This window comes from Callorhinchus milii, unplaced genomic scaffold, assembly GCF_018977255.1.
Source record: "Callorhinchus milii isolate IMCB2004 unplaced genomic scaffold, IMCB_Cmil_1.0 Scaffold2, whole genome shotgun sequence".
Lineage (NCBI taxonomy): Eukaryota > Metazoa > Chordata > Chondrichthyes > Chimaeriformes > Callorhinchidae > Callorhinchus > Callorhinchus milii.
In genome coordinates this window covers 117,640,920-117,667,581 of record NW_024704743.1, presented here as the reverse complement: position 1 = coordinate 117,667,581, position 26,662 = coordinate 117,640,920, and positions in this window count along the sequence as shown.

The following is a 26,662-nucleotide window of genomic DNA, read 5'->3' as shown; positions in this document are numbered from 1 at the left end:
AGGACAGGTAGCTATTGGAAAGAAATGAGAAGTAATCAGTTCTACCTTCGTGCATGAATGGATATAACAACTGAAAATACGGAACATTACTATCAACAGACAAGGAGAAAATTGGTAAACAAATAATATTTTCATAATATGAGGCATTTGGCAGGACACCATTCCTGCTGTTTCTGGGCAGCCACTTTGCACCCAATGTGCAGATCTGAGTGCTGCCCATAGTGTTCCCAATTTAAGAGGTTGGTATTTTTACATAAAGTACAATAGGATTATAAAGGAAGTAGCAGAAATTGAGTAGAATAACACAGAAATACAGTTCATCCCTGATATCATTCACATCAATCTCTTCTACAAGACCTTAATGTCCTTTCTGAATTGGGATGCACGAAAAGAATGCAGTGTTCCACATGCAGCAGAACCATTGATTTGTACAAACCTAGCATTACAGCTTTACTTTTGTACTCTATGCCCCTCTTTATTGAACCCAGATGACTCAGATTTGTTTTTGTGATCCTTTCCAGTTGCACTGGTGCTTGAAAGATTTAATGCAGCTGCACTCTCAAATCCCTTTGCTCCTCTGCTCCTTGTTAGATTGCTTTTCAAAATGTGCTCTCTTCTCTCATTTTTCTGCCAAAATTAATTATCTCACATTTTGCTTCAACAAAGTTTGTCTGCCATTGATCTGCTTATTGGAATAATCTATTTAATTCTTCCTGCAGTCTCTTGTCATCTTCCTCACAATTCACTGTACGCCAGTTTGGGATCATCCACAAACTTTGATACTGTATCTTCTGTATATAAGTCAAGGTCATTAATATATATGGAAAAATGTAATGGCCCCAGCACAGATCTTTGCATCTGAGTGTTCATATCCGAGGCTGCCAGTGTTCCCAATTTTTCAATGAAAGAAGTGTGCATTTTCAAGTACAATAGGATTATAAAGGAAGTAGCAGAAACTGAGTAGAACAACACAGTTCATCCCTGGTATTATTCTCGTAAATCTCCACTGCAAACCGTCAAAGACTGTAATGTCTTCCTGAATTGAGATGCCTGAGACAGAATACTGTATTTCACTTGAAGTCTAACCAATGATTTTTACAAACCTAGCACTGTAGCTTTACCTTTGTACTCTATGTTCCCGTGCATAAAACCCAGTTGACCATTAGATTTGTTTGTGGTCCTTTCCATTTGAAAAGCTTTTGTAGCTGCACTCTCAAATCCCTTGGCTCCTCTGCTCCTTGTAAGATTGCCATTCAAAATATAGTCCTCTAATTTTTCTACCAAAATCAATTATCACACATTTTGCTTTATCAAACTTAATCTGCCATTGATCTGTCTATTGGACTAATACACCTAAGTTCTCCTGCAATCCCTTGTCATCCTCCTCACAATTCATTGTACTCCAAGCTTGGTATCATGCCCAAACTTTGATATTGTATCGCCTATATCTAATTCAAGGTCAGTAATTTATATAGGAATAATGGAAAGGCCTGAGACCAGATTCTTGCCGCACAAGACAAATTATGCTTTCAATATTCTTCCTCATCCAAACAACTCAACCCATTATTAGTTTATTTGTTGACTCACTTGAAAAGGAACCAGTCTCCAATGAAGAAATGTCAGATGGCAAAGTACTTGGACAGGTAACTATTGGAAAGAAGTAAGAAGACCTCAGTTCCACTTCTTGCATCAACAGATATGACAGCTGAACATATTGAATATTACTATCAACAGACAAGGAAAAATTGTTTAACAAATAATATTTTCATGATACGAGGCACTAGGCAGGACCATCATTCCTGCTGTTTCCTGAGAGCCACTTTGTGTCCAACTGTGCAGAACTGGGGCTTCCAGAGATCCCAATTTTAAATTTAAGAGATGTGTATTTTTTATGTAATGGGATTATAAAGGAAGTAACAGAAACTGAGTAGAATAACACAGGAATGCAGTTCAATCCTGATATCATCCTCATAAATCTCTTCTGGAATCCCTCCAAGTCCTCAACATCCTTCCTAAATTGAGAAACATCAAACAGAACACAGTATTTCACTTGCAGCCCAAGCATTATTGTTCCTCTGTATAAAACCCAGATGACCATTAGATTTTTGTTTGTCGTCCTTTACACTTGCACTGCCAGTTGAAAGAGCACTCTCAAAGCCCTTTGCGCTTCTGCTCCTTGTAAGATTGCCATTCAAAATGTGCTCCCTTCTATCATATTTCTGCTAAAATGAATGATCTGACATTATGCTTTATCAAACTTCATCTGACATTGATCTGTCTATTTAAGTCCCCTGCAGTCGCTTGTCATCTTCCTCACAATTCGCTGTACTCTGACCTTGGGATCATCTGGAACGTTGATGTGGTATCTTCTATATCTAAGTCAAGGTCATTAATATATATGGAATAAAATGTAAACACCAGAGCACAGATCCAAAAATAATTACCCTTCCAACATTTCTCCTCCTACAGAGAACTCAACCCATTATTAATTTATTGTTGACTCACTTGAAAAGGAACCAGTCTCCAATGAAGAAATGCCTGATGGCAAAGTACTAGGACAGGTAGCTATTGGAAAGAAATGAGAAGTAATCAGTTCTACCTTCGTGCATGAATGGATATAACAACTGAAAATACGGAACATTACTATCAACAGACAAGGAGAAAATTGGTAAACAAATAATATTTTCATAATATGAGGCATTTGGCAGGACACCATTCCTGCTGTTTCTGGGCAGCCACTTTGCACCCAATGTGCAGATCTGAGTGCTGCCCATAGTGTTCCCAATTTAAGAGGTTGGTATTTTTACATAAAGTACAATAGGATTATGAAGGAAGTAGCAGAAATTGAGTAGAATAACACAGAAATACAGTTCATCCCTGATATCATTCACATCAATCTCTTCTACAAGACCTTAATGTCCTTTCTGAATTGGGATGCACGAAAAGAATGCAGTGTTCCACATGCAGCAGAACCATTGATTTGTACAAACCTAGCATTACAGCTTTACTTTTGTACTCTATGCCCCTCTTTATTGAACCGAGATGACTCGGATTTGTTTTTGTGATCCTTTCCAGTTGCACTGGTGCTTGAAAGATTTAATGCAGCTGCACTCTCAAATCCCTTTGCTCCTCTGCTCCTTGTAAGATTGCTTTTCAAAATGTGCTCTCTTCTCTCATTTTTCTGCCAAAATTAATTATCTCACATTTTGCTTCAACAAAGTTTGTCTGCCATTGATCTGCTTATTGGAATAATCTATTTAATTCTTCCTGCAGTCTCTTGTCATCTTCCTCACAATTCACTGTACGCCAGTTTGGGATCATCCACAAACTTTGATACCGTATCTTCTGTATATAAGTCAAGGTCATTAATATATATGGAAAAATGTAATGGCCCCAGCACAGATCTTTGCATCTGAGTGTTCATATCCGAGGCTGCCAGTGTTCCCAATTTTTCAATGAAAGAAGTTTGCATTTTCAAGTACAATAGGATTATAAAGGAAGTAGCAGAAACTGAGTAGAACAACACAGTTCATCCCTGGTATTATTCTCGTAAATCTCCACTGCAAACCGTCAAAGACTGTAATGTCTTCCTGAATTGAGATGCCTGAGACAGAATACTGTATTTCACTTGAAGTCTAACCAATGATTTTTACAAACCTAGCACTGTAGCTTTACCTTTGTACTCTATGTTCCCGTGCATAAAACCCATTTGACCATTAGATTTGTTTGTGGTCCTTTCCCCTTGAAAAGCTTTTGTAGCTGCATTCTCAAATCCCTTGGCTCCTCTGCTCCTTGTAAGATTGCCATTCAAAATATAGTCCTCTAATTTTTCTACCAAAATCAAATATCACACATTTTGCTTTATCAAACTTAATCTGCCATTGATCTGTCTATTGGACTAATACACCTAAGTTCTCCTGCAATCCCTTGTCATCCTCCTCACAATTCATTGTACTCCAAGCTTGGTATCATGCCCAAACTTTGATATAGTATCTCCTATATCTAATTCAAGGTCAGTAATTTATATAGGAATAATGGAAAGGCCTGAGACCAGATTCTTGCCGCACAAGACAAATTATGCTTTCAATATTCTTCCTCATCCAAACAACTCAACCCATTATTAGTTTATTTGTTGACTCACTTGAAAAGGAACCAGTCTCCAATGAAGAAATGTCAGATGGCAAAGTACTTGGACAGGTAACTATTGGAAAGAAGTAAGAAGACCTCAGTTCCACTTCTTGCATCAACAGATATGACAGCTGAACATATCGAATATTACTATCAACAGACAAGGAAAAATTGTTTAACAAATAATATTTTCATGATACGAGGCACTAGGCAGGACCATCATTCCTGCTGTTTCCTGAGAGCCACTTTGTGTCCTAGTGTGCAGAACTGGGGCTTCCAGAGATCCCAATTTTAAATTTAAGAGATGTGTATTTTTTATGTAAAGTCTACAATGGGATTATAAAGGAAGTAACAGAAACTGAGTAGAATAACACAGGAATGCAGTTCAATCCTGATATCATCCTCATAAATCTCCTCTGGAATCCCTCCAAGTCCTCAACATCCTTCCTAAATTGAGAAGCATCAAACAGAACACAGTATTTCACTTGCAGCCCAAGCATTATTGTTCCTCTGTATAAAACCCAGATGACCATTAGATTTTTGTTTGTCGTCCTTTACACTTGCACTGCCACTTGAAAGAGCACTCTCAAAGCCCTTTGCGCTTCTGCTCCTTGTAAGATTGCCATTCAAAATGTGCTCCCTTCTATCATATTTCTGCTAAAATGAATGATCTGACATTATGCTTTATCAAACTTCATCTGACATTGATCTGTCTATTTAAGTCCTCCTGCAGTCGCTTGTCAGCTTCCCCACAATTCACTATACTCTGACCTTGGGATCATCTGGAACGTTGATATGGTATCTTCTATATCTAAGTCAAGGTCATTAATATATATGGAATAAAATGTAAACACCAGAGCACAGATCCAAAAATAATTACCCTTCCAACATTTCTCCTCCTACAGAGAACTCAACCCATTATTAATTTATTGTTGACTCACTTGAAAAGGAACCAGTCTCCAATGAAGAAATGCCTGATGGCAAAGTACTAGGACAGGTAGCTATTGGAAAGAAATGAGAAGTAATCAGTTCTACCTTCGTGCATGAATGGATATAACAACTGAAAATACGGAACATTACTATCAACAGACAAGGAGAAAATTGGTAAACAAATAATATTTTCATAATATGAGGCATTTGGCAGGACACCATTCCTGCTGTTTCTGGGCAGCCACTTTGCACCCAATGTGCAGATCTGAGTGCTGCCCATAGTGTTCCCAATTTAAGAGGTTGGTATTTTTACATAAAGTACAATAGGATTATAAAGGAAGTAGCAGAAATTGAGTAGAATAATACAGAAATACAGTTCATCCCTGATATCATTCACATCAATCTCTTCTACAAGACCTTAATGTCCTTTCTGAATTGGGATGCACGAAAAGAATGCAGTGTTCCACATGCAGCCGAACCATTGATTTGTACAAACCTAGCATTACAGCTTTACTTTTGTACTCTATGCCCCTCTTTATTGAACCGAGATGACTCGGATTTGTTTTTGTGATCCTTTCCAGTTGCACTGGTGCTTGAAAGATTTAATGCAGCTGCACTCTCAAATCCCTTTGCTCCTCTGCTCCTTGTAAGATTGCTTTTCAAAATGTGCTCTCTTCTCTCATTTTTCTGCCAAAATTAATTATCTCACATTTTGCTTCAACAAAGTTTGTCTGCCATTGATCTGCTTATTGGAATAATCTATTTAATTCTTCCTGCAGTCTCTTGTCATCTTCCTCACAATTCACTGTACGCCAGTTTGGGATCATCCACAAACTTTGATACCGTATCTTCTGTATATAAGTCAAGGTCATTAATATATATGGAAAAATGTAATGGCCCCAGCACAGATCTTTGCATCTGAGTGTTCATATCCGAGGCTGCCAGTGTTCCCAATTTTTCAATGAAAGAAATGTGCATTTTCAAGTACAATAGGATTATAAAGGAAGTAGCAGAAACTGAGTAGAACAACACAGTTCATCCCTGGTATTATTCTCGTAAATCTCCACTGCAAACCGTCAAAGACTGTAATGTCTTCCTGAATTGAGATGCCTGAGACAGAATACTATATTTCACTTGAAGTCTAACCAATGATTTTTACAAACCTAGCACTGTAGCTTTACCTTTGTACTCTATGTTCCCGTGCATAAAACCCAGTTGACCATTAGATTTGTTTGTGGTCCTTTCCCCTTGAAAAGCTTTTGTAGCTGCACTCTCAAATCCCTTGGCTCCTCTGCTCCTTGTAAGATTGCCATTCAAAATATAGTCCTCTAATTTTTCTGCCAAAATCAATTATCACACATTTTGCTTTATCAAACTTAATCTGCCATTGATCTGTCTATTGGACTAGTACACCTAAGTTCTCCTGCAATCCCTTGTCATCCTCCTCACAATTCATTGTACTCCAAGCTTGGTATCATGCCCGAACTTTGATATTGTATCTTCTATATCTAATTCAAGGTCAGTAATTTATATAGGAATAATGGAAAGGCCTGAGACCAGATTCTTGCCGCACAAGACAAATTATGCTTTCAATATTCTTCCTCATCCAAACAACTCAACCCATTATTAGTTTATTTGTTGACTCACTTGAAAAGGAACCAGTCTCCAATGAAGAAATGTCGGATGGCAAAGTACTTGGACAGGTAGCTATTGGAAAGAAGTAAGAAGACCTCAGTTCCACTTCTTGCATCAACAGATATGACAGCTGAACATATCGAATATTACTATCAACAGACAAGGAAAAATTGTTTAACAAATAATATTTTCATGATATGAGCCACTTGGCAGGACCATCATTCCTGCTCTTTCCCGATAGCCACTTTGTGTCCTAGTGTGCAGAACTGGGGCTCCCAGAGATCCCAATTTTAAATTTAAGAGGTGTGTGTTTTTGTGTAAAGTCTACAATGGGATTATAAAGGAAGTAACAGGAACTGAGTAGAATAACACATAAATTCAGTTCAGCCTTGATATCATCCTCATAAATCTCCTCTGGAATCCCTCCAAGTCTTCAACATCCTTCCTAAATTGAGAAGCATCAAACAGAACACAGTATTTCACTTGCAGCCCAAGCATTATTGCTCCTCTGTATAAAACCCAGATGACCATTAGATTTTTGTTTGTCGTCCTTTACACTTGCACTGCCAGTTGAAAGAGCACTCTCAAAGCCCTTTGCGCTTCTGCTCCTTGTAAGATTGCCATTCAAAATGTGCTCCCTTCTATCATATTTCTGCTAAAATGAATGATCTCACATTATGCTATATGAAACTTCATCTGACATTGATCTGTCTATTTAAGTCCTCCAGCAGTCGCTTGTCATCTTCCTCACAATTCGCTGTACTCTGACCTTGGGATCATCTGGAACATTGATATGGTATCTTCTATATCTAAGTCAAGTTCATTAATATATATGGAATAAAATGTAAACGCCAGAGCACAGATCCAAAAAATAATTACCCTTTCAACATTCCTCCTTCTACAGAGAACTCAACCCATTATTAATTTGTTGTTGACTCACTTGAAAAGGAACCAGTCTCCAATGAAGAAATTCCTGATGGCAAAGTACTAGGACAGGTAGCTATTGGAAAGAAATGAGAAGAAATCATTTTCACTTTCGTGCATCAATGGATTTAATAGCTGAAAATACTGAATATTTGTATCAGCAGACAAGGAGAAAATTGTTAAACAAATAATATTTTCATGATTTGAGACATTTGGCTGGACACCGTTCCGTTGTTCCAGGGTAACGACTTTGCGTCCCAATGTGCAGATCTGTGTGATGCCCAAGGTGTTCACATTTTAAGAGAAGGGCATTTTCACTTAAAGTACAATAGGCTTATAAAGGAAGCAGCAGAAACTGAGTAGATTAACACAGAAATACAGATCATCCCTGGTATAATTCAAGTAAATCTCCTTTACAAACCCTGGAATACCTTAACATCTTTCTTGAATTGAGATAGCTGAAACAGAATGCATTATTCCATTTGCAGCTGAACCTATGATATGTACAAACCTCACATTATAGCTTTACATTTGTATTCTATGCTTTCCTGTATCAAACCCGGATGACCATCAGGTTATTTTTGTGTTCCTTTCCACTTGCACTGCCAGTTGAAAGAACTTATGTAGCTGCACTCTCAAATCCCTTTGCTCCTCTGTGCCTTGTAAGATTGCGTTTCAAAATATGCTCCCTTCTCTCATATTTCTACCAAAATGAATTATCTCACATTTTGCTTTATCAAACTCAATATGTCATTGATCTGTCTATTGGACTAATCTATTTTAGTCCTCCGGCAGTCTCTTGCCATCCTCCTCACAATTCACTGTACTCTGAGCTTGGTATCAACCTCGAATATTGATACGGTATCTCCTATATCCAGGTCAAGATCATTAATATATATGGAAAAATGTAAAGGCCTGAGCACTGATCCAAGACTAATTTCCCTTTCAACATTCTTCCTTATCCAAAGAACTCAGCCCATTATTAGCTTGTTTGTTGACTCACTTGAAAAGGAACCAGTCTCCAATGAAGAAATACTAGGACAGGTAGCTATTGAAAAGAAATGAGAAGAACTCAGTTCCACCTTTGTGTATCAAAGGATATAACAGCTGAAAATACTGAAAATTATTATCAACAGACAAGGAAAAAGTTGTTAAACAAATAATATTTTCATGATATGAGGCATTTGGCAGGATACCATTCCTGCTGTTTCTTGGTAGCCACTTTATGTCCCAGTGTGCAGATCTGAGTACTGCCCAAAGTGTTCCCAATTTAAGAGGTGGGCTTTTTTACTTAAAATAAAATAGGAATATAAAAGAAGTAGTGGAAACTGAGTCAAGTAAGTCAGAAATACAGTTCATCTCTGGTATTATTTGCATAAATTTCCTCTATAAACCCTGCAAGACCTAAACATCCTTCCTGAATTCAGATGCATAAAACAGAATGCAGTATTACATTTGCAGCCTGACCAATGATTTTTACAAACCTAGCATTATTGCTCTTCTGTATAAAATCCAGATCACCATCATATTTTTGTTTGTGATCCTTTCCACTTGCACTCACACATATACAAACTTATGTAGCTGCACTCTTAAATCCCTTTGCTCGTATGCTCCTTGTAAGATTGCCATTCAAATAGTGCTCTCTTCTCTCATATTCCTGCCAAAATTATTTGTCTCACATTTTGCTTAAACAAAGTTCAACTGCCATTGATCTGCCTATTGGACTAATCTATTTAAGTCTTCCTGCAGTCTCTTGTCATCTTCCTCACAGTTCACTTTACTCGCGGGTTCATCTGCGAACTTCGATATGGTATCTTCTACATGTAAGTCAAGGTCTTTAATATATATGGAAATAATATAAATGCCCGAGCAGAGATCCAAGACTAATTACCCTTTCAACATTCCTCCTCATCCAAACAACTCAACCCATTATTAGTTTGTTTGCTGACTCACTTGAAAAGGAACCAGTCTCCAATGAAGAAATGCCTGATGGCAAAGTACTTGGACAGGTAGCTATTGGAAAGAAATGCATCAACCGATATAAAATAGCTGAAAATACTCAACATTATTATGAACAGACTCAAGGAGAAAATTGTCAAATAAATAATATTTTCATGATGTGTGGTATTTGGCAGGATACACTTCCTGCTTTTCCTCGATAGCCACTTTGCGGCCCAGTGTGCAGATCTGATGCTGCCCAAAGTGTTCCCAATTTAATAGGTGGGCATTTTCACTTAAAGTACAATAGGATTATAAAAGAAATAACAGAAACTGAGAAGATGAACACAGAAATACAGTTCATCCCTCATATCATTTACGAAAATCTCCTTTACAAACTCTCGAAGATTTTAGCATCCTTCCTGAATTGAGATGCCTGAAACAGAATGCAGTATTTCACTTGAATCCTAACCAATGATTTGTACAAACCTAGCATGATAGCTTTACTTTTGTACTCTATGCTCCGTTGTATCAAATCCAGAAGACCATTAGATTTTTTTTGCAATCCTTTCCTCCTGCACTGCCACTTGAAAGAACATATGTAGCTGCACTTTCAAATCCCTTTGCTCCTCTGCTCCTTGTAAGACTGCTCTTCAAATTGTGCTCTCTTTTCTCATATTCCTACCAAAATTAATGATCTCACATTTTGGTTTATCAAACTCAATCTGCCATTGATCTGTCTATTGGACTAATCTATTTAAGTCCTCCTGTAGTCTCTTGTCATCCTCACAATTCATTTTATTCTGAGTTTGGTTTGGTCTCCTGGATGAGAGACAACTTCCTTCAGCTCAACGTGCGCAAAACTGAGGCCCTCCTGATTGGCTCGCGTCAGCGCCTCCGCACCTCAGGCGCTGACAGCATCAGCATCCAAGACTGCACTCTCCACCTCTCAAAGCCAGTCAGGAACCTCGGCGTTCTGTTCGACCCTGAGCTGTCCTTTCTTCCTCATATCCGTGCCACAACTGGCACTGCCTTCCATCACCTCCGAAACATCACCAGACTACGGCACTACCTCACCCCTCACGCTGCTGAAACTCTGATCCACGCCTTTATCACTTCAAGGCTGGACTATGGGAACTCTCTCCTCGCCGGCCTTCCCGGCACCTCCCTCCACAAGCTGCAGGTCATTCAGAACTCTGCAGCTCGTGTACTGTCCCGCACCAGGCTTCGCGACCACATCACTCCCACCATCGCTCGCCTCCACTGGCTCCCCATCCCCCAGAGGATCGAATTCAAGATCCTCATCCTCACCTACAAGGCCATTCATGGCCTTGCTCCCTCCTACCTCTCCGACCTACTATCCCCTTACTTACCTGCTCGTACCCTCCGTTCCTCTGGCTCCGGTCTGCTCCACATCCCCCGCCCCAACTGCCCTACTATCGGTGGCCGGGCCTTCAGCCTCTCAGCCCCTAGGCTCTGGAAGTCCATCCCACAGTGCCTTCGCCTTGCTTCCTCCCTTTCCTCCTTCAAGGCCGGTCTCAAGACCTTTCTCTTCGACTGTGCCTTCAGCTCCCCTCTCAACTCTCTACCCTCTCCTCACTCCCTCCCTTCCCTCCCCTCCCCCTGACCATTTCCCCCCTGCTCGGGTCCCGACCCATTTGTCCAGCGCCTTGGGACGTCCTCCCGACGTGAAAGGCGCTCTATAAATGAAATCTTGTTGTTATTGTTGTTGTTGTATCCCTGAACTTTGATACTGTATCTACCATATCTAGATCAAGGTTGTTAATATATATAACGAAAAAATATAAATGTCTGAGCACAGATCCAAGAGTAAATATCCTTTCAACATTCCTCCTCGTCCAAAGAACATGGCCCATTATTAGTTTGTTTGTTGACTCACTTGAAAAGGAACCAGTGTCCAATGAAGAAATGCCTGATGGTAAAGTGCTTGGGCAGGTAGCTATTGGAAAGAAGTAAGAAAAAATCAGTTCAACCTTTGTGCGTCAACGGATATAATAGCCGAAAATACCAAATATTACTCTCAACAGAAAAGGAGAAAATGGTTAAACAAATAATATTTTCATGATTTGAGGCATTTGGCAGGACGCCATTTCTGCTGTTTCTTGCCATTTTGCTTCCCAGTGTGCAGATTTGCGTGCTGTCCATTGTGTTTCTGATTAAGAGGTGGGCATTTTCACGTAATGTACAATGGATTATAAAAGATGTAGCAGAAACTGAGTAGAGTAAGACAGAAATACAGTTCATCCCTGGTATCATTTGCGTAAATCTCCTCTACAAACCCTGCAGGACCTTAACATCTTTCCTGAATTGAGATGCATGAAACAGAATGCAGGGTAACCAATGATTTGTACAAACCCAGCATTATTGTATAAAACCCAGACAACCATTAGATTTTCTTTGTGGTCCTTTCCATTTGCACTGACACTTGTAAGAACTTATGTAGCTGCATTCTCAAATCGCTTTGCTCCTCTGCTCCTTGTAAGATTGCCTTTCAAAATGTGCTCTTGTCTCTCATTTTTCTGCCAAAGTTAATTATCTCACATTTTGCTTTATCAGAGTTCATCTGACATTGATCTGCCTATTGGACTAATCCATTTAAGACCTCCTGTAGTCTCTTCCTCACAATTCCCTGTACTCCGAGCTTTGGATCATCCGCGAACTGATATGGTATCTCCCATATTTAAATCAAGGTCATTAGTATATATGGAAAAAATGTAAAGGCCCGAGCACAGATCCAAGACTAAGTACCCTTTCAACATTCCTCCTCATGAAAACAACTCAACCCATTATTAGTTTGTTTGCTGACTCACTTGAAAAGGAACCAGTCTCCAATGAAGAAATGTCTGACAGCAAAGTACTTGGACAGGTAACTATTGGAAAGAAATGAGAAGAAATCAGTTCCACCTTCGTGCATCAATGGATATAATAGCTGAAAATACCGAACATTACTATCAACAGATTCAAAGAGAAAATTGTTAAACAAATAATATTTTCATGATATGAATGAGGCAATTGACAGGACACCGTTCATTCCTATTGTTTCTTGGTAGCCACTTTGTGGCCCAGTGTGCAGATTTGAGTGCTGCCCATAGTGTTCCCAATTCAATAGGATTATCAAAGCAGTAGCAAAAGTTGAGTAGTGTAACACAGAAGTACAGTTCATCCCTGGTATCATTCACATCAATCGCTTCTACAAGACCTTAGTATTATTCCTGAATTGAAATGCATGAAACAGAATGCAGTGTTCCACATGCAGCCGAACCATTGATTTCTACAAACCTAGAATTACAGCTTTACTTTTGTACTCCATGCCCCTCTGTACAAAACTTAGATGACCATCAGATATTTTGTTGTGTGATCCTTTCCAGTTGCACTGGTGCTTGAAAGAATTAATGCAGCTGCACACTCCAATCCCTTTGGTCCTCTGCTCCTTGTAAGATTGTTTTCAAAATGTGCTCTATTCTCTCATTTTTCTGCCAAATTTAATTATCTCACATTTTGCTTCATCAAACTTCAACTCTTCCGGATCTTCCTTTGGACTAATGTATTTAAGTCATCTGCCATTGATTCGTCTATTGGACTAATCTATTTAAGTCCTCCTGCAATCTCTTGTCATCCGCCCCACAATTCACTGTAGTCGCAGCTTGGGATCATCCCTGAACTTTGATATGGTATCTCCTTAGTCAAGGTCATTAACACATATGGAAAGGCCTGAGCACAGATCCAAGACTAATTATCGTTTCAGCATTCCTCCTCATGCATAGAACTCAACCCATTATTAGTTTGTTTGTTGACTCTCTTGAAAAGATACCAGTCTCCAATGAAGAAATGCTTGATTGAAATGTACTTGGAAATCCCGCTATTGAAAAGAAATGAGAAGAACTCCTTCGTGCGTCAATGGATATAACAGATGAAAATACTGAATATTGCTATCAATGGACGAGGAGAAAACTGTTCAACAAATAATATTTTCATGTTATAAGAAATCCTGCTCGTTGTAGCCACTTTGCATGCTAAATTGAGCAGAATTAGCAGAAGTAGCAGAAATTGAGGAGAATAACATAGAAATACAGTTCATCTCTGGTATCGTTCTCATAAATCTCCTTTGGGACCCCTGCAAGCCCTTAACGTCCTTTCTGAATTGAGATGCCTGAAACAGAATAAAGTATTCCACTTGCAGCTTAAGTTTTTGTACAAACCTAGAATTATTACTTTATGTTTCTATACAATGTCCCTTTGTGTAAAACACAGAGTGCCATTCGTTCTTTTGTTGGCCCTTCCCGCTTCTGTTGCCACTTTCACGGACTTATGTACCTGCACTCCTAAGTCCTTTAGCTCTTCTGCTCCATGTAAGATACTACTGTTCAAATACTTCCTTTCTTCATTCCTTAGGACATCTTCTCAAAATGAAAGGCACTGTAAATTTGTATTGTCTTGTTTTTCCTGCCAAAATGAATCCTCTTACGTGTCACTTCATTAAAGTTCATCTGCCACTGATCTGCCCATTGCACTCACCCATCTCTGTCGTCTTACGATCTCTTGCCATTCTTTTCACTCTTCACTGTACTCCAAATTTGCAATCTTTGGAAATTTTGATGCTTTACCTCTTGGGTCTATATTCAATATTCCTCCTTAACCAAACAACTCAACCCATTATCAGTATGTTTGTTGACTCACTTGAAAAGGATCCTGAAGCTATTGAAGACATGCTTGAATGCCTTGGCATTGGATATCCTGTTGTTGAAAAGAAATGAGAAGAATTCAGAACCACCTTTGTGCATCAACAGATATAACAGCTAAAATGCTGAATAATACTATTAAAGGACAAGTAGAAAACTATTAAACATGTAATATTTTAGTGATATGAGGCATTTGGCAGAACACTGTTCCTGCTATTTCCTGGTAGCCACTTTGTGTCCTAGTCTATAGATCTGGGGGGTGCCAGTGTTCCCACTTTTTCAATTTAAGTGTTGAGTGTTCTCATGTAGAGGATTATAATAGAACTAGCAGAAATTGAGTAGAATAACACTGTAGATTTAGGAGAGCAAAATATTGATATTAACCCAGGTCCCTTGTAAACCTTTATTGATTTTTTTTGCCAAGAAAGTATCCAATTCCCTCTTGAATTTGTTTCCTTTTAAAACCCAGGCACTCCCACTGACAGAGGGAAGTAATAATAATAATAATAATAATAATAATAATGATAACGTGACCCACATATGGACCTGGGACCCAATGTCCTACGGCTTTGTCCAATATAACTGATTCCTTAATGATTTCCTGCTCCACGTACTTTAGACGCTTGAAGAGTACTCTGAATTTCAAGATCCTCACCGAAACATACAAATCCCTCACGTCCTAGCACTCCCCTACCTCTCTGACCAGCTCATACTCCATTCCTCTGCTCACTTACTTCGCTCAGCGAACACAAGTCTGCTCTATAACCCCAATTGTACCACACCACTATTGGTACCCCCAACACACTAATTCTAGCCAGGCTCAACTGATTCCCTATCACTGAATGGATCAATTTCAGCAAATCCATTCATGCCGATCAATGTCCTCGAGTCTCTGATTCCCCTAACAGTGGAAATAGCTTCTCCCTATTCACCCTGTTAAAACTCCTCATCTTTTTGTACCCCTTTATCAGATCCCCTCTCAACCTTCTGTGTTCCAGTGAAAACATAATCAAATACTTCAGTCTTGCCTCATAACTAAAGTCCCTCATCCCTGGTATCATTTTTGTAAATTTACTCTGCAGCCCCTCCAAGACCTTAACGGCCTTCCTGAATTGAGATGTCTGAAACACAATTTTCCACTTGCAGCCTAACCAATGATTTGTACCAAAGACAGAATACCTTTAGAGTTTTTCTTGTCCCTTCCCACTTCTGTTGCCACTTTCAAGGACTTATGTACACACATTCCCAAGTTCTGTTTATGTTTTTGGTCAGACAGATGTCTAACACGTTCAAAAAACCATAACCCCTTTGTCAACCATTAAGAGTCTCAAAGCCAAACAGAGTTCCACCCATCCCACCCACATATGAACATTAATATGTTTGTTGACTTGGGAAAGGAAAGAAACAAAAAAGTAACCAGACCAGATGTTGGCAAGGAAGATGTGCTTGGTTGAAATGGGCATGGCCGTGGCATACCTGTTATTGAAAAGAAATGAGAAGAACTTAGTTTCACCTTTGTGTCACCATGAAAGGACAAGGAGGAAACCTTTAAATAAATAATATTTTAGCGATCTGAGGCATTTTGCAGGATACTGCTCCTGGGGTGGGGAGATCCGGATAGGTTAGCGGGAATTTCCGGTTAAGTGTGATTACAATGCCAGGAATGCATTGTAGCATAGTATTTACTCGCTCGCCTTGCAAACGAGAGGACCCAGGTTCAATTCACTGCAGGGCAAAACCTTGGGCAAATTTCCTTGCTCCACCTACCTCTCTTTACTTAGCAGTAAGTAGGAACCCGATTGTTAGTCGAATGGCTGATTGCTCTCCGGGGGTAATAATCCCTCAAATAAAATGTGTTCACTCAATCTACGACTTTTTGTAATACACCACTGTGTGCAATTGGCTGCTGCAAGAATCTACCTAATTTCCACTTGAATCTGCTTACATGTAAAAGCCACGCACTCTTGCTCAGTAAGAGAAGTAGCCCACATGTAAACTTGGGAGCCTCTCTGACCTACTATCCCCCTACCACCTCTCCGACCTACTATTCCCCTACTTACCTGCCCGTACCCTCCATTCCTCTGGCTCCGGTCTGCTCCACATCCCCCCGCCCCAACCGCCCTACCATCGGTGGCCGGGCCTTCAGCCTCTCAGCCCCGAGGCTCTGGAACTCTATCCCCCAGTGCCTTCGCCGCTTCCTCCCTTTCCTCCTTCAAGGCCGGTCTCAAGACCTTTCTCTTTGACCGTGCCTTCAGCTCCCCTCTTGACTCTCTACCCCCTCCTCGCTCCCTCCCTTCCCTCCCTTCACCCTGACCATTTCCCACTTGCTCGGGTCCTGACCCAATTGTACAGCGCCTTGGGACATCCTCCCGAAGTGAAAGGCGCTCTATAAATGGAATCTTGTTGTTGTTGTTGTGGAGCCAAAGTACTATACTTTTGTGCAACATAACTGACTGCTAAGTGGCTTTGTGTTCTTCATTCTGTGAACAGTTTGGACATCTACAACAAGATCTGATGGGCTGAAGGTGGGAGGAAAACACACACACACAGACAGTCACTGCACCAAACAACATCATCAGAGGTTGTTGAAGATTTTAAACAAAGGTAAAGAGAATTCTAGATATGGCCTGATTATATTACTTGAGCATGACATCTGGGATATAATAATAATAATCCTTGCATTTGATATAGTGCTTTTCACATTTTCCAGACTCCTAAAAGCGCTTCACAGAATAGACTGTAACGTGAATTGACTATATATATTTGTGGGCGAAACACAGCAGCCAATTGCGCACAGCAGTCATGGAATGAAGTGACCAATTTATCATTGTATTTTTTTCTTGAGGGATTATTATCAGACGTGTGAAGTAAGAAAACTTGCCCAAGGTTTCACCCTGCCAGGAATCGAAACCAGGTCCCTCGCTTGCAAAGTGAGTGCTCTAACCACTGAGCTACAGGACTCCATATAACCTCAACTCATGCAGCCCAAGATCTTGTTTACTTTGTTTGCTGTTGCCTCACACTGGACACAGTGAATTACGTTTCAACAACTAACATCCTATGGCTCTTATAGTTTTCCTCCTTAGCCAAAGAGCTCAAATCCATGTTTGCTGACTCACCACGACAGCCAGGGATTGAACCCGACAGAGAAGTGCCTCGACGTCTTCCTTGTGCAGAATCTGCCATTGGAGAGAAAATAAATCAGTTCCACCCTTGTGCACTAACAGATACAACAGGTGTAAGTACTGATTATTGCTTTCCAAGCAAAAGAAGAAAACTGCTAAACAAATAACATTTTGGTGATATGATATTGTGTAGGTCACAATGTAGGGAAAATTCCTATTGGGTCCTGATAGTGTTTTGGCTACCAACTCATCACTAACTCATCATATTTGGGGCTTATAAACACGCACAACAACAACAACAACAACAACAAAATTACATTTATAGAGCGCCTTTCATGTCGGGAGGACGTCCCAAAGCACTAAACAGTCAGCTGTTGGAGCCCGAGCATGGGGGCGGGGTGGTGTAGGGGCGAGGGGAGGCAGAGAGGTGTGAGGGAGATCAAAGGCACAGTCAAAGAGAAGGGTATTGAGACCGGCCTGGAAGGATGTGAGGGAGGAAGCGAGGCGAAGCGACCATGGGATGGAATTCCAGTGTGTGGGGGCGGGTCGGGAGGGAGACATGGAGTAGGCCGGAGCCTGATGAATGGAGGGAGCTGGCAGGTTGGTAGGAGTCAGCAGGTCAGAGAGGTAGGAGGGGGCAAGGCCATGGATGGCGTTAAAGGTGAGGACGAAGAGCTTGAACTCGATCCTCTGGGGGATGGGGAGCCAGTGGATTTGGGCAAGGGTGGGAGTGATGGGGTTGCGGAGCCTGGTGCGTGAGAGTACACGAGCTGCAGAGTTTTGGATAATCAGCAGCTTGTGAAAGGAAGCGTTTGGAAGGCCGCACATTTGTTATCAAGAATGTTTTCAAATCTGTACAGAATCTAACATAATTAGTGTGAATGTCTGGATGAACGTACAGAGTGTGTGTCACCTGGTGATTGACAGACCTTTTTTGGTGGCCAATCAGGTGTCTGACACATGTGAAAACCCATCACCATTCTTAAGAAAATCCAAACCAAACAGAGTTCCATGCACCGTAGCTGGAAATTTCTGGGTATTAGGCACTATACCATAGAGGGAAATTTGAATTTGTTCTTCTGCGGCAGAGAAGCCAGTAGAGCTGAGTAAAGGATGAGAGTAATTAGACTTGTGGTCTAGTGTGGCAGAGGATGCAAACTGCAGAGTTCTGGATGGTCTGTAACTTGTGAAGAGAGTCTGGTGAGACTCCTTTATCCAAATCCTTTATTGATGTGATTGCTGACTAACCACACAAGCAACAAAATGAATCCAATGAATACTCACCTCTCCGGTTTGCTCCTGTCATTGGAGAGAGAAGAAAACAACTCAATTCCATCCTTGTGCACCAACCCCAAACAGCTAAACTTACTGAATCTTACTGTCAAAGTATAAGTGGAAACCTGCTGGACAAATAATATTTAATGATATTATTATAGGCTTATTATAAGTGATGTAGCCCAGGATCCTGTTTGCTTTGTTTATTGCTCCTTAACGCTGTTTGAACACCGTGAGCAATGACTGAGCACCAAGTCAAGTCGAGGTCTCTTTCAGTTTTACTCCTTAGTTAAGTTGCTCAAACCCATTATTTGTAAGTTTATTGACTCACCACGTGAGGAATGAAATGATCCTGACAAAGACATTCCTCGTTGTCTTCTGCATGGCAATGCTGTCATTAGAAAGAGAAGAGAACTCAGTTCCACACTTGTGCACCAAAAAATACAACAGCTGAAATGCTGAATGCATTCCCGTCTAAGCATATGTAGAAAAAAACGCTAAACAAATAATATCTAGTGATCTGATGTGTTTCGTAGATCACTGATGGGGAAATTACTGCTCTCTCCTGGTAGTCATTTCAGTGACCTACTCATCTGGAGTGTTGACTGCAAATGGATCAATATTATATTATATGTACTTTAAATACATTTGCCCACTGTTTCAATAAAACAAAACTATAATGTGATTTTGATTGTCAAGATAATCAAGCTCAACAAGACAGCTATTTCTTTACAAAGAAATGTTTTATAACAATATAATAATAATATCCTTGGATTTTGTATAACACCTTATAAGTCTTCGAGACGTCTCAAAGCACTTCACTGTAAAGTGAATTCACGGTACATTTTGTGGGGGAAACACAACAGCCAATTGCCCACAGCAGTGTCCCACAAACAGTCGTGAATTGGGTCACCAAATTATTAATATTTTAATTTTGTTTTGAAGAGATTATTACCTCCCGGAAAAGCATTTTGCCACCGGGGAACCTAATGTCTTTCTTTCAAGTACTGTCATTAATTTCTAAGTCCCAAGGATTTACCTCCAGTGTGGGTGGGTCGAGAGGAAAGTCTTCTAAATGCAGGTGTGATTGGTCTGGAAAGTCTTCCTGGCATGCTCAGCCTACTTGCTTGTGATGCTGCCAGTGAAGAGAATAAAATCACTTCAAACACGATAGTATTAAACATTGGGCTGATTTGTCTCATTATCTTCTGTCTACTAGCGTTATTTGCTTTAAGTTCTCATTCTGTGTTTCCTGAGCTAAAATAAGGTAAAATCTCATGATCTTTGAAATCTAGTGAAAGTGGAGAAACCATTAATTCTACTGAGTTGACTGGAAGTCTGGAAATTCAACAACAACAACAACAGGGGGTGAGGTGGTGGTGAATAATAGAGTGGTCAACAGTGTCAAAGGCAACAGAGAGATCGAGAACGACAAGAACAACAACAACACCCCAACTTGCATTTAATTCATTGATTGAGAACTCCCAGCACAACTTCTGAATTATGGTGGCGAAATATCTTTGTCTATCCTCATTTTTTGATTTTACAATTGAACTATTGGCAACTGTGCTGACCTACTGATGTTAAAAGAATATCTCCCCAAGACACCAAAATTCCACAAGGATCAAATTACTTACATGCTATTAATCTATAAGCATTTTTATGAAGATTGCATTGATCGTCTTTTCTGGTGAAATCACGACCGTCACCAGTTCCAACAACCCCATCACCACCAACTGATCATAGGAGTCCTGTGGCTCAGTGGTTAGAGCACTCGCTTTGCAAGCGAGAGACCTGAGTTCAATTCCAGGCAGAGGGCGAAACCTTGGGCAAGTTTCCTTACTCCACATGCCTAATAATAATCCCTCCAAAACTAAAAACAATAATAAAATTATCTACGACTGTTTGTGGGACATTGCTGTGCGCAATTGGCTGCCGCGTTCGCCCACAAATATACAGTCAATTCACTTTACAGTGTGTTCTGTGAAGCGCTTTGGGACGTCCTCCCGACGTGAAAAGCGCTATATCAAGTGCAAGGATTATTATTATTATTATTATTGTTATTATTCTGTGAAGCGCTTTGGGACGTCCTCCCGACGTGAAAAGCGCTATATCAAATGCAAGGATTATTATTATTATTATTATTGACACTGATATTTCAATGATACTCAAGGTATCAATTTGTCTACCCAAATAGCTGTCAACCCAAATAATAAAAATAATAAGGTATAAACATAGAAGTCGCTGGGAACATGTAAGCAGGTCAGGCAGCATCCACGGAGAGATGAAAATGAATTAACGTTTCAGGTCAATGACCTTCCATCAGAACTGGGGGATGTTGGAAATGAGTAGATTATAAGGATAAACAGAGAAGGGAGCAGGGAAAGAAAGACAAAGGAAATGTTTTAGATGGAGGACAGATGATGATGAGATTAGAAGTGTTGATGGTGCATGACAAAAGGCAAGAGTGGGAGATTATAGAATGAATAGATGCGTCTAGGAAGAGGGTGAGGGGTGGCGGAGGCAAGGCTGAGAGAAAAAGGGAGCTGTGGTTAGGGTGTGAGGTGATTGAAATCAATATTGAGGCCAGAGGACTGTAAGGTGCCCAGGAGGTGGGTGAAGTGCTGTTCTTCGACCTTGGTTGAGCTTTGTTTGAACAGCAGAGGAGGCCATGGACAGAAAGGTCACAGTGGGAGTGGGAAGGAGAATTAAAATGGCAAGCGACTGGGAGCTCAGGGTTGCAATTGCAGATGTTTGGCAAAGCAATCACCCAATCAGCGTTTGGTCTCCCTGATGTAGAGACCACAGCTTGTGCAGCGAATACAGTAATATTACTGTAAATGCTGAAAGGAGAGGGGAAGGAAGCATGTATTTGGTGGTGGGATCCCATTGGAGGTGGCGGAAATGGCAGAGGATTATCCGTTAAACATGGAGGCTGTTGGGGTGGAAGGTGAGGACTAGGGGTACCCTATCACGGTTCTGAGGGGAAGGGGAAGGTGTGAGAGCAAAGTTGTGCAAAATAGGGCACCCATTGTCAAGGGCCCTGTCTACCAGTGGTAGACAGGACAGATAATAATAATAATAATGTCTTGCATTTGATACAGCACCTTATCACGTTATCACTTTAAAAAAGATGTTAGGGCATTGGAGAGGGTGCAAAGGAGGTTTACTAGGATGGTACCAGGAATGAAGAACCTTAGTTATAGTTGGCGAAACTAGGATTATTCTCCCTAGAGCAGAGAGGATTAAGAGGGGATTTAATAGAGGTTTTCAAGATCATGAGAGTATTTGATAGGTTGAACTGGAAAAACTGTTTCCACTGGCACGTGAGTCAGTAGCCCGAGGACATCAATTTAAGATAGTTGCTAAAAGAAACAGAGGGGAGGTTAGAAAACAAATTTCACCCAGCGAGTTGTTCGGATCTGGAATGCATTATCTGAAAGGGTAGTGGAAGCCGATTCAATAACAACTTTTAAGAGGGAAGTAGATGGGCATTTGGGGAGGATAGGATTGCAGGCTATGGAGAGAAAGCTAGCCAGTGGGATTCGATTGATCTTTTAGGAGCTGGCGCAGATGCGATGGGCTGAATGGCCTCTTTCTGTGCTATATGATTCTATGATCTTATTTTGTGAAAATGAGCAGAAATATGTGAGGTACACAGATGAAATCCCTGACATTGGCTGCCTTTAATAGTCAACTGGGAAACTTTCCAACTGACTCCGCTCTCTAACGCTACTCCTAGATTGTACAGTGCTGGAATCTATCCAGCTAAAACCGCATAGCTTGCCATTAATATCGCTCTCTGGCAAGCTTTCCCGCTGCTTGTCCAGCTGGGACGACCCTATCCATTAGGGCTTTGGCTTGCAGAGTTAACAGGAGCTAAATTGGATGACTCCCTGCCCCTAGTGACTGGTTTGCCCTCCAGGTCCTGCCAATGAGCCAGGCTGTCTGTGCTGTCATCACCAGTGCCCTAGAATACTGCAGACTCACCTGGCTCAGGAACCAGACACAAGAGATGGTGATGGGTGTCACCCGGCTGACCAAAAAATGTTTTAATGTTTAGAGTTATGATTCTTTTTGGGTGTGAACAGCTGGATAAGAAATCACATTGTCACCAGGAGGACTTCACAGTTGAGATTGAGTTTCTGGATAGGCACAACCACAACTGCCCACATGAAACAGCAAGCTCACATGAGAAGATTGAATATTTTTCATTAAAGATCTGATCATCTGTGAACAACACTGAGAGTGAATAAAAGCCACCATGTCTGTTACGCACATGGGACAGACACAGAACCAAGCCCATCCTTTGATACATTCCCTTTCTTCAATACTGGAATACACTTGATATGCGCCCTTCCATCTTTTGTTAAAACATCTTTTGTCCAGTTGAGGAACCTGACAGAGCGGGAATGTGTTAGTAAAGTTACTTTTGCCCACAAAATACACAGTCAATTCACTTTACAGTATATTCTCTGAAACGCTTTGAGACGTCTCAAAGACATGATAAGGCGCTTTATCAAAAGCAAGTATTATTATTATTACTTTGTTTCCTGAACTGAGCAGTTTGACAAGAAATAACATTAACAAGCACATCAAGATTAAAGCAGGACTCTTTGATGGACCAAACACGACTGACCATATGAACCACCAAACTCAAATTTTCACACAACCTAATGTCTTTCATTTAAGAGTTGTTTTCACTGTTTTCTCCCACATGTTTAGTTGGACCCATTCAGGAGTGTGTTCCTCTGAGAATAAAGCTATAACATTGCTGTTGTAGCTTTCTTTAAAGATGATCCACTGCTGCCAACATGAGACACCAAGCTCATGTTATCATGATATTTTCTCAATGTCTTTCACTCAAGTTCCGTCGCTCAAGTCTTGTTCTAGCAGAGTATAGAGGTCTGTGCAGCACGTTGGCAAATTCCCTGATATCAGAACCTCTGTGTCTCCCACATGTTTATAATAATAATAATAATAATCCTTGCATTTGATATAGCGCTTTTCAGGTCGGGAGGACGTCCCAAAGCGCTTCACAGAACACACTGTAAAGTGAATTGACTGTATATTTGTGGGCAAACGCGACAGCCAATTGCGCACAGCAATGTCCCACAAACAGTCGTGGATTGAAAATGACCAATTTATTATTGTTTTTGGTTTTGGAGGGATTATTATTAGGCGTGTGGAGTAAGGAAACTTGCCCAAGCTTTCGCCCTGCCTGGAATTGAACTCAGGTCTCTCGCTTGCAAAGCGAGTGCTCTAACCACTGAGCTACAGGACTCCATTTTATTCTCTGCCTCCATTCTAGATTCTGCAATCATCACTTTTTTTGACTCACATTTTTTTGGTCCACCTGTGGCCTTAAGAGGACATGTGTTACATGAAGAACCTGACAGAGAGAGAAAATGTGTTAGCATTTCGAGTTATGACAAGATATGGCAATAGTACCAAGGAGGACATCAAGGTTGAGACTGGGTTCCTGGGTGGGCAGAACCACTCCTGACCACATGAAACACCAGGCTCACATTTTCATTAAATTTGCTATTTTCATTCAAGCTCTGTCCAATATTTATAAACCCCAAAGGTGTTACCTTGCATGCGGATGCTTGAATTTGAATACTCAGATAAGGAGAAATATAAAATAGTGTGGGGAAAGAGGAAGGAGAATTGGACTAAATGGAGTAGATTTTGAGACAGCAAGCACTGGGATAAATGGCCTCCTTTTGTGGTATAAATTTGTATATTCCATGGTCAGAGCAGTAAGACATACCTCTAAATGTGCAGTCATTTTTGATAGACGAAATGCATAAGACCTATATTTCACAATATGTAGGTTCCACACATCACCGGCATAAGATATCCCTTCACATGAACTAATCTGTTCCCTTATTAAAGTTCCTACAGCAAGTTTCCTTAACTGCTCAAAGCTCTTGGACAAAGGGTCTTTCAAGTTGCTGGGATCTAATTTATTCTCTGCCTCCATTCTAGATTCTGTAGTCAATCAATGGCACTTTTTTTGACTCACTTTTTTTTGGTCCACATGCGTTAGATGAAGAACCTGACAGAGAGAGAAAATATGTTAGCATTTCGAGTTATGATGTTTTTTACTTTGAGATTGACAAAATATGGCATTAGAGTTCTGTAGCTCAGCGGTTAGAGCACTCGCCTCGCAAGCGAGAGACCTGGATTTGACTCCGAGGCAGGATGAAACGCCGGGCAAGATTCTTACTCCACACCCCTCGTTTACTTAGCAGTAAGTAGGAACCCATTTGTTAGTCAATTGGCCAATCACTTTTCCTGGGATAATAATTCTGCCAAAAAATAAATAAATAATAAATTGGTCACTCAATCGACGATTATTTGTGGGACACTGCTGTGCGCAATCGGCTGCTGTGTTTCGCATACAAAATATACAGTCAATTCACATGACTGAAAATCCTGCAAAGCATTTTGAGAGGTCTTGAAGACATGATAAGGTGCTATACCAAATGCAAGGATTATTATTATTATTATTATTATTATTATTATCGCCAAGGAGGACATCAACGTTGAGACTGGGTTCCTGGGATGGCAGAACCTTTGCTGCCCACATGAAACACTAGGCTCACGTTTTCATTATATTTGCTGCTTTCATACAAGCTCTGTCAGCAATTTATAAATCCCAAGCTATTATTACCTCTCCTGACGGTGCTTAGAGAAGAATGTCTTTTTATTCCACATCTGCTAGGCCTGGCATGTGTTGATGAAAAACTGAGCCTCCTTCTTCCTGGTGTTGCCAATGAAGAAAACAAACTTATCTCAGACATTTTATATTTAAATATCTAACCGCTGACTGAATATCTTCTGTCTAATTTATTATATTTATTTTCTTTTCTCATTTTGTATTCCCTAAGCTGCACGAGGGCCAAATCTCTTCTCCTCTGAACTACAATAAAAGTAAATAGAATCCACTAATTTGTTTGCACTCCGTTTGTACTGGCACCGAACAGAAACCAGGCCCTGTTTTTGATACATTCCTTTTCTTCATTACTGGAATAACAACAACAACAAAAACTTGCAATTATATAGCACCCTCCCAGAGCGCTTAACAATGGCGGAGCCTGATATCGAGCCAGGTGGAGGGGGAAAGTGACCATAGGCACCGTCGATGAGGAAGTTTTCAGGTGCAAGCTGAAAATGGGGAAAGAGGGGGCGAGGCGAAGGGATTGAGTGAGGATGTTCCATAGCTTTGGGGCTTAGTGGCTGAAGGCACGACCGCCGATGGTGAAGCAGAGGATTCGAGGGACAAAGAGGAGGCCGTAATCAGTAGATATACAGTATATCATTTGAATCTTCCATCTCCAGTTTAAAGACTTCCCATTGCTGATCTACATTTCTATTTGCCAAGTTTTCACATCAGTTCCAGTCAGGTTCCACTGGCTCCCTATTACCAAATGGATCAATTTCAAGATCCTCATGCTCTGAAAGTTTGTCACACTCGTCTTCAAATCTCTTCATGCCCTGGTACCTCCCTACCTCTCCTGCCTGCTTACTCCCCAACCCACAACCCGCTCCTGCTTGTCCCTCATGCCCTCTGTTCCACCATCAATGGCCGTGCGTTCAGCACGCTACCTCAATCCCTCCGCTTTGCCCTATCCTTCCCCATCTTCAGGTCGCACCTTCCTCTTTGACCTCGGAGAATTGGACTGAATGGAGTAGATTTTGAGACAGCAAGTGCTGGGATAAATGGCCTCCTTTGGTGGTGTAAATTTGTACGTTCCATGGTCTGAGCAGTGAGACGTACCTCTAAATGTCTCACTTTTAAAACTGTCTCTAAAATACCCCTCCCCCCAGCTCTGGGATGCTACCCTGCATGAGGGGTGTTATAAATGCAAGTTGTTGTTGTTTTACTTCCAATTCATCTGCTCATGTTCCCTTTCATTTCAATGGAGTTTACGTGAAGCATTAAGGAGCATGGCGAAGATGATCATCCTCTCTAGTCAGCAAACCATGGTTCTGCTCCCC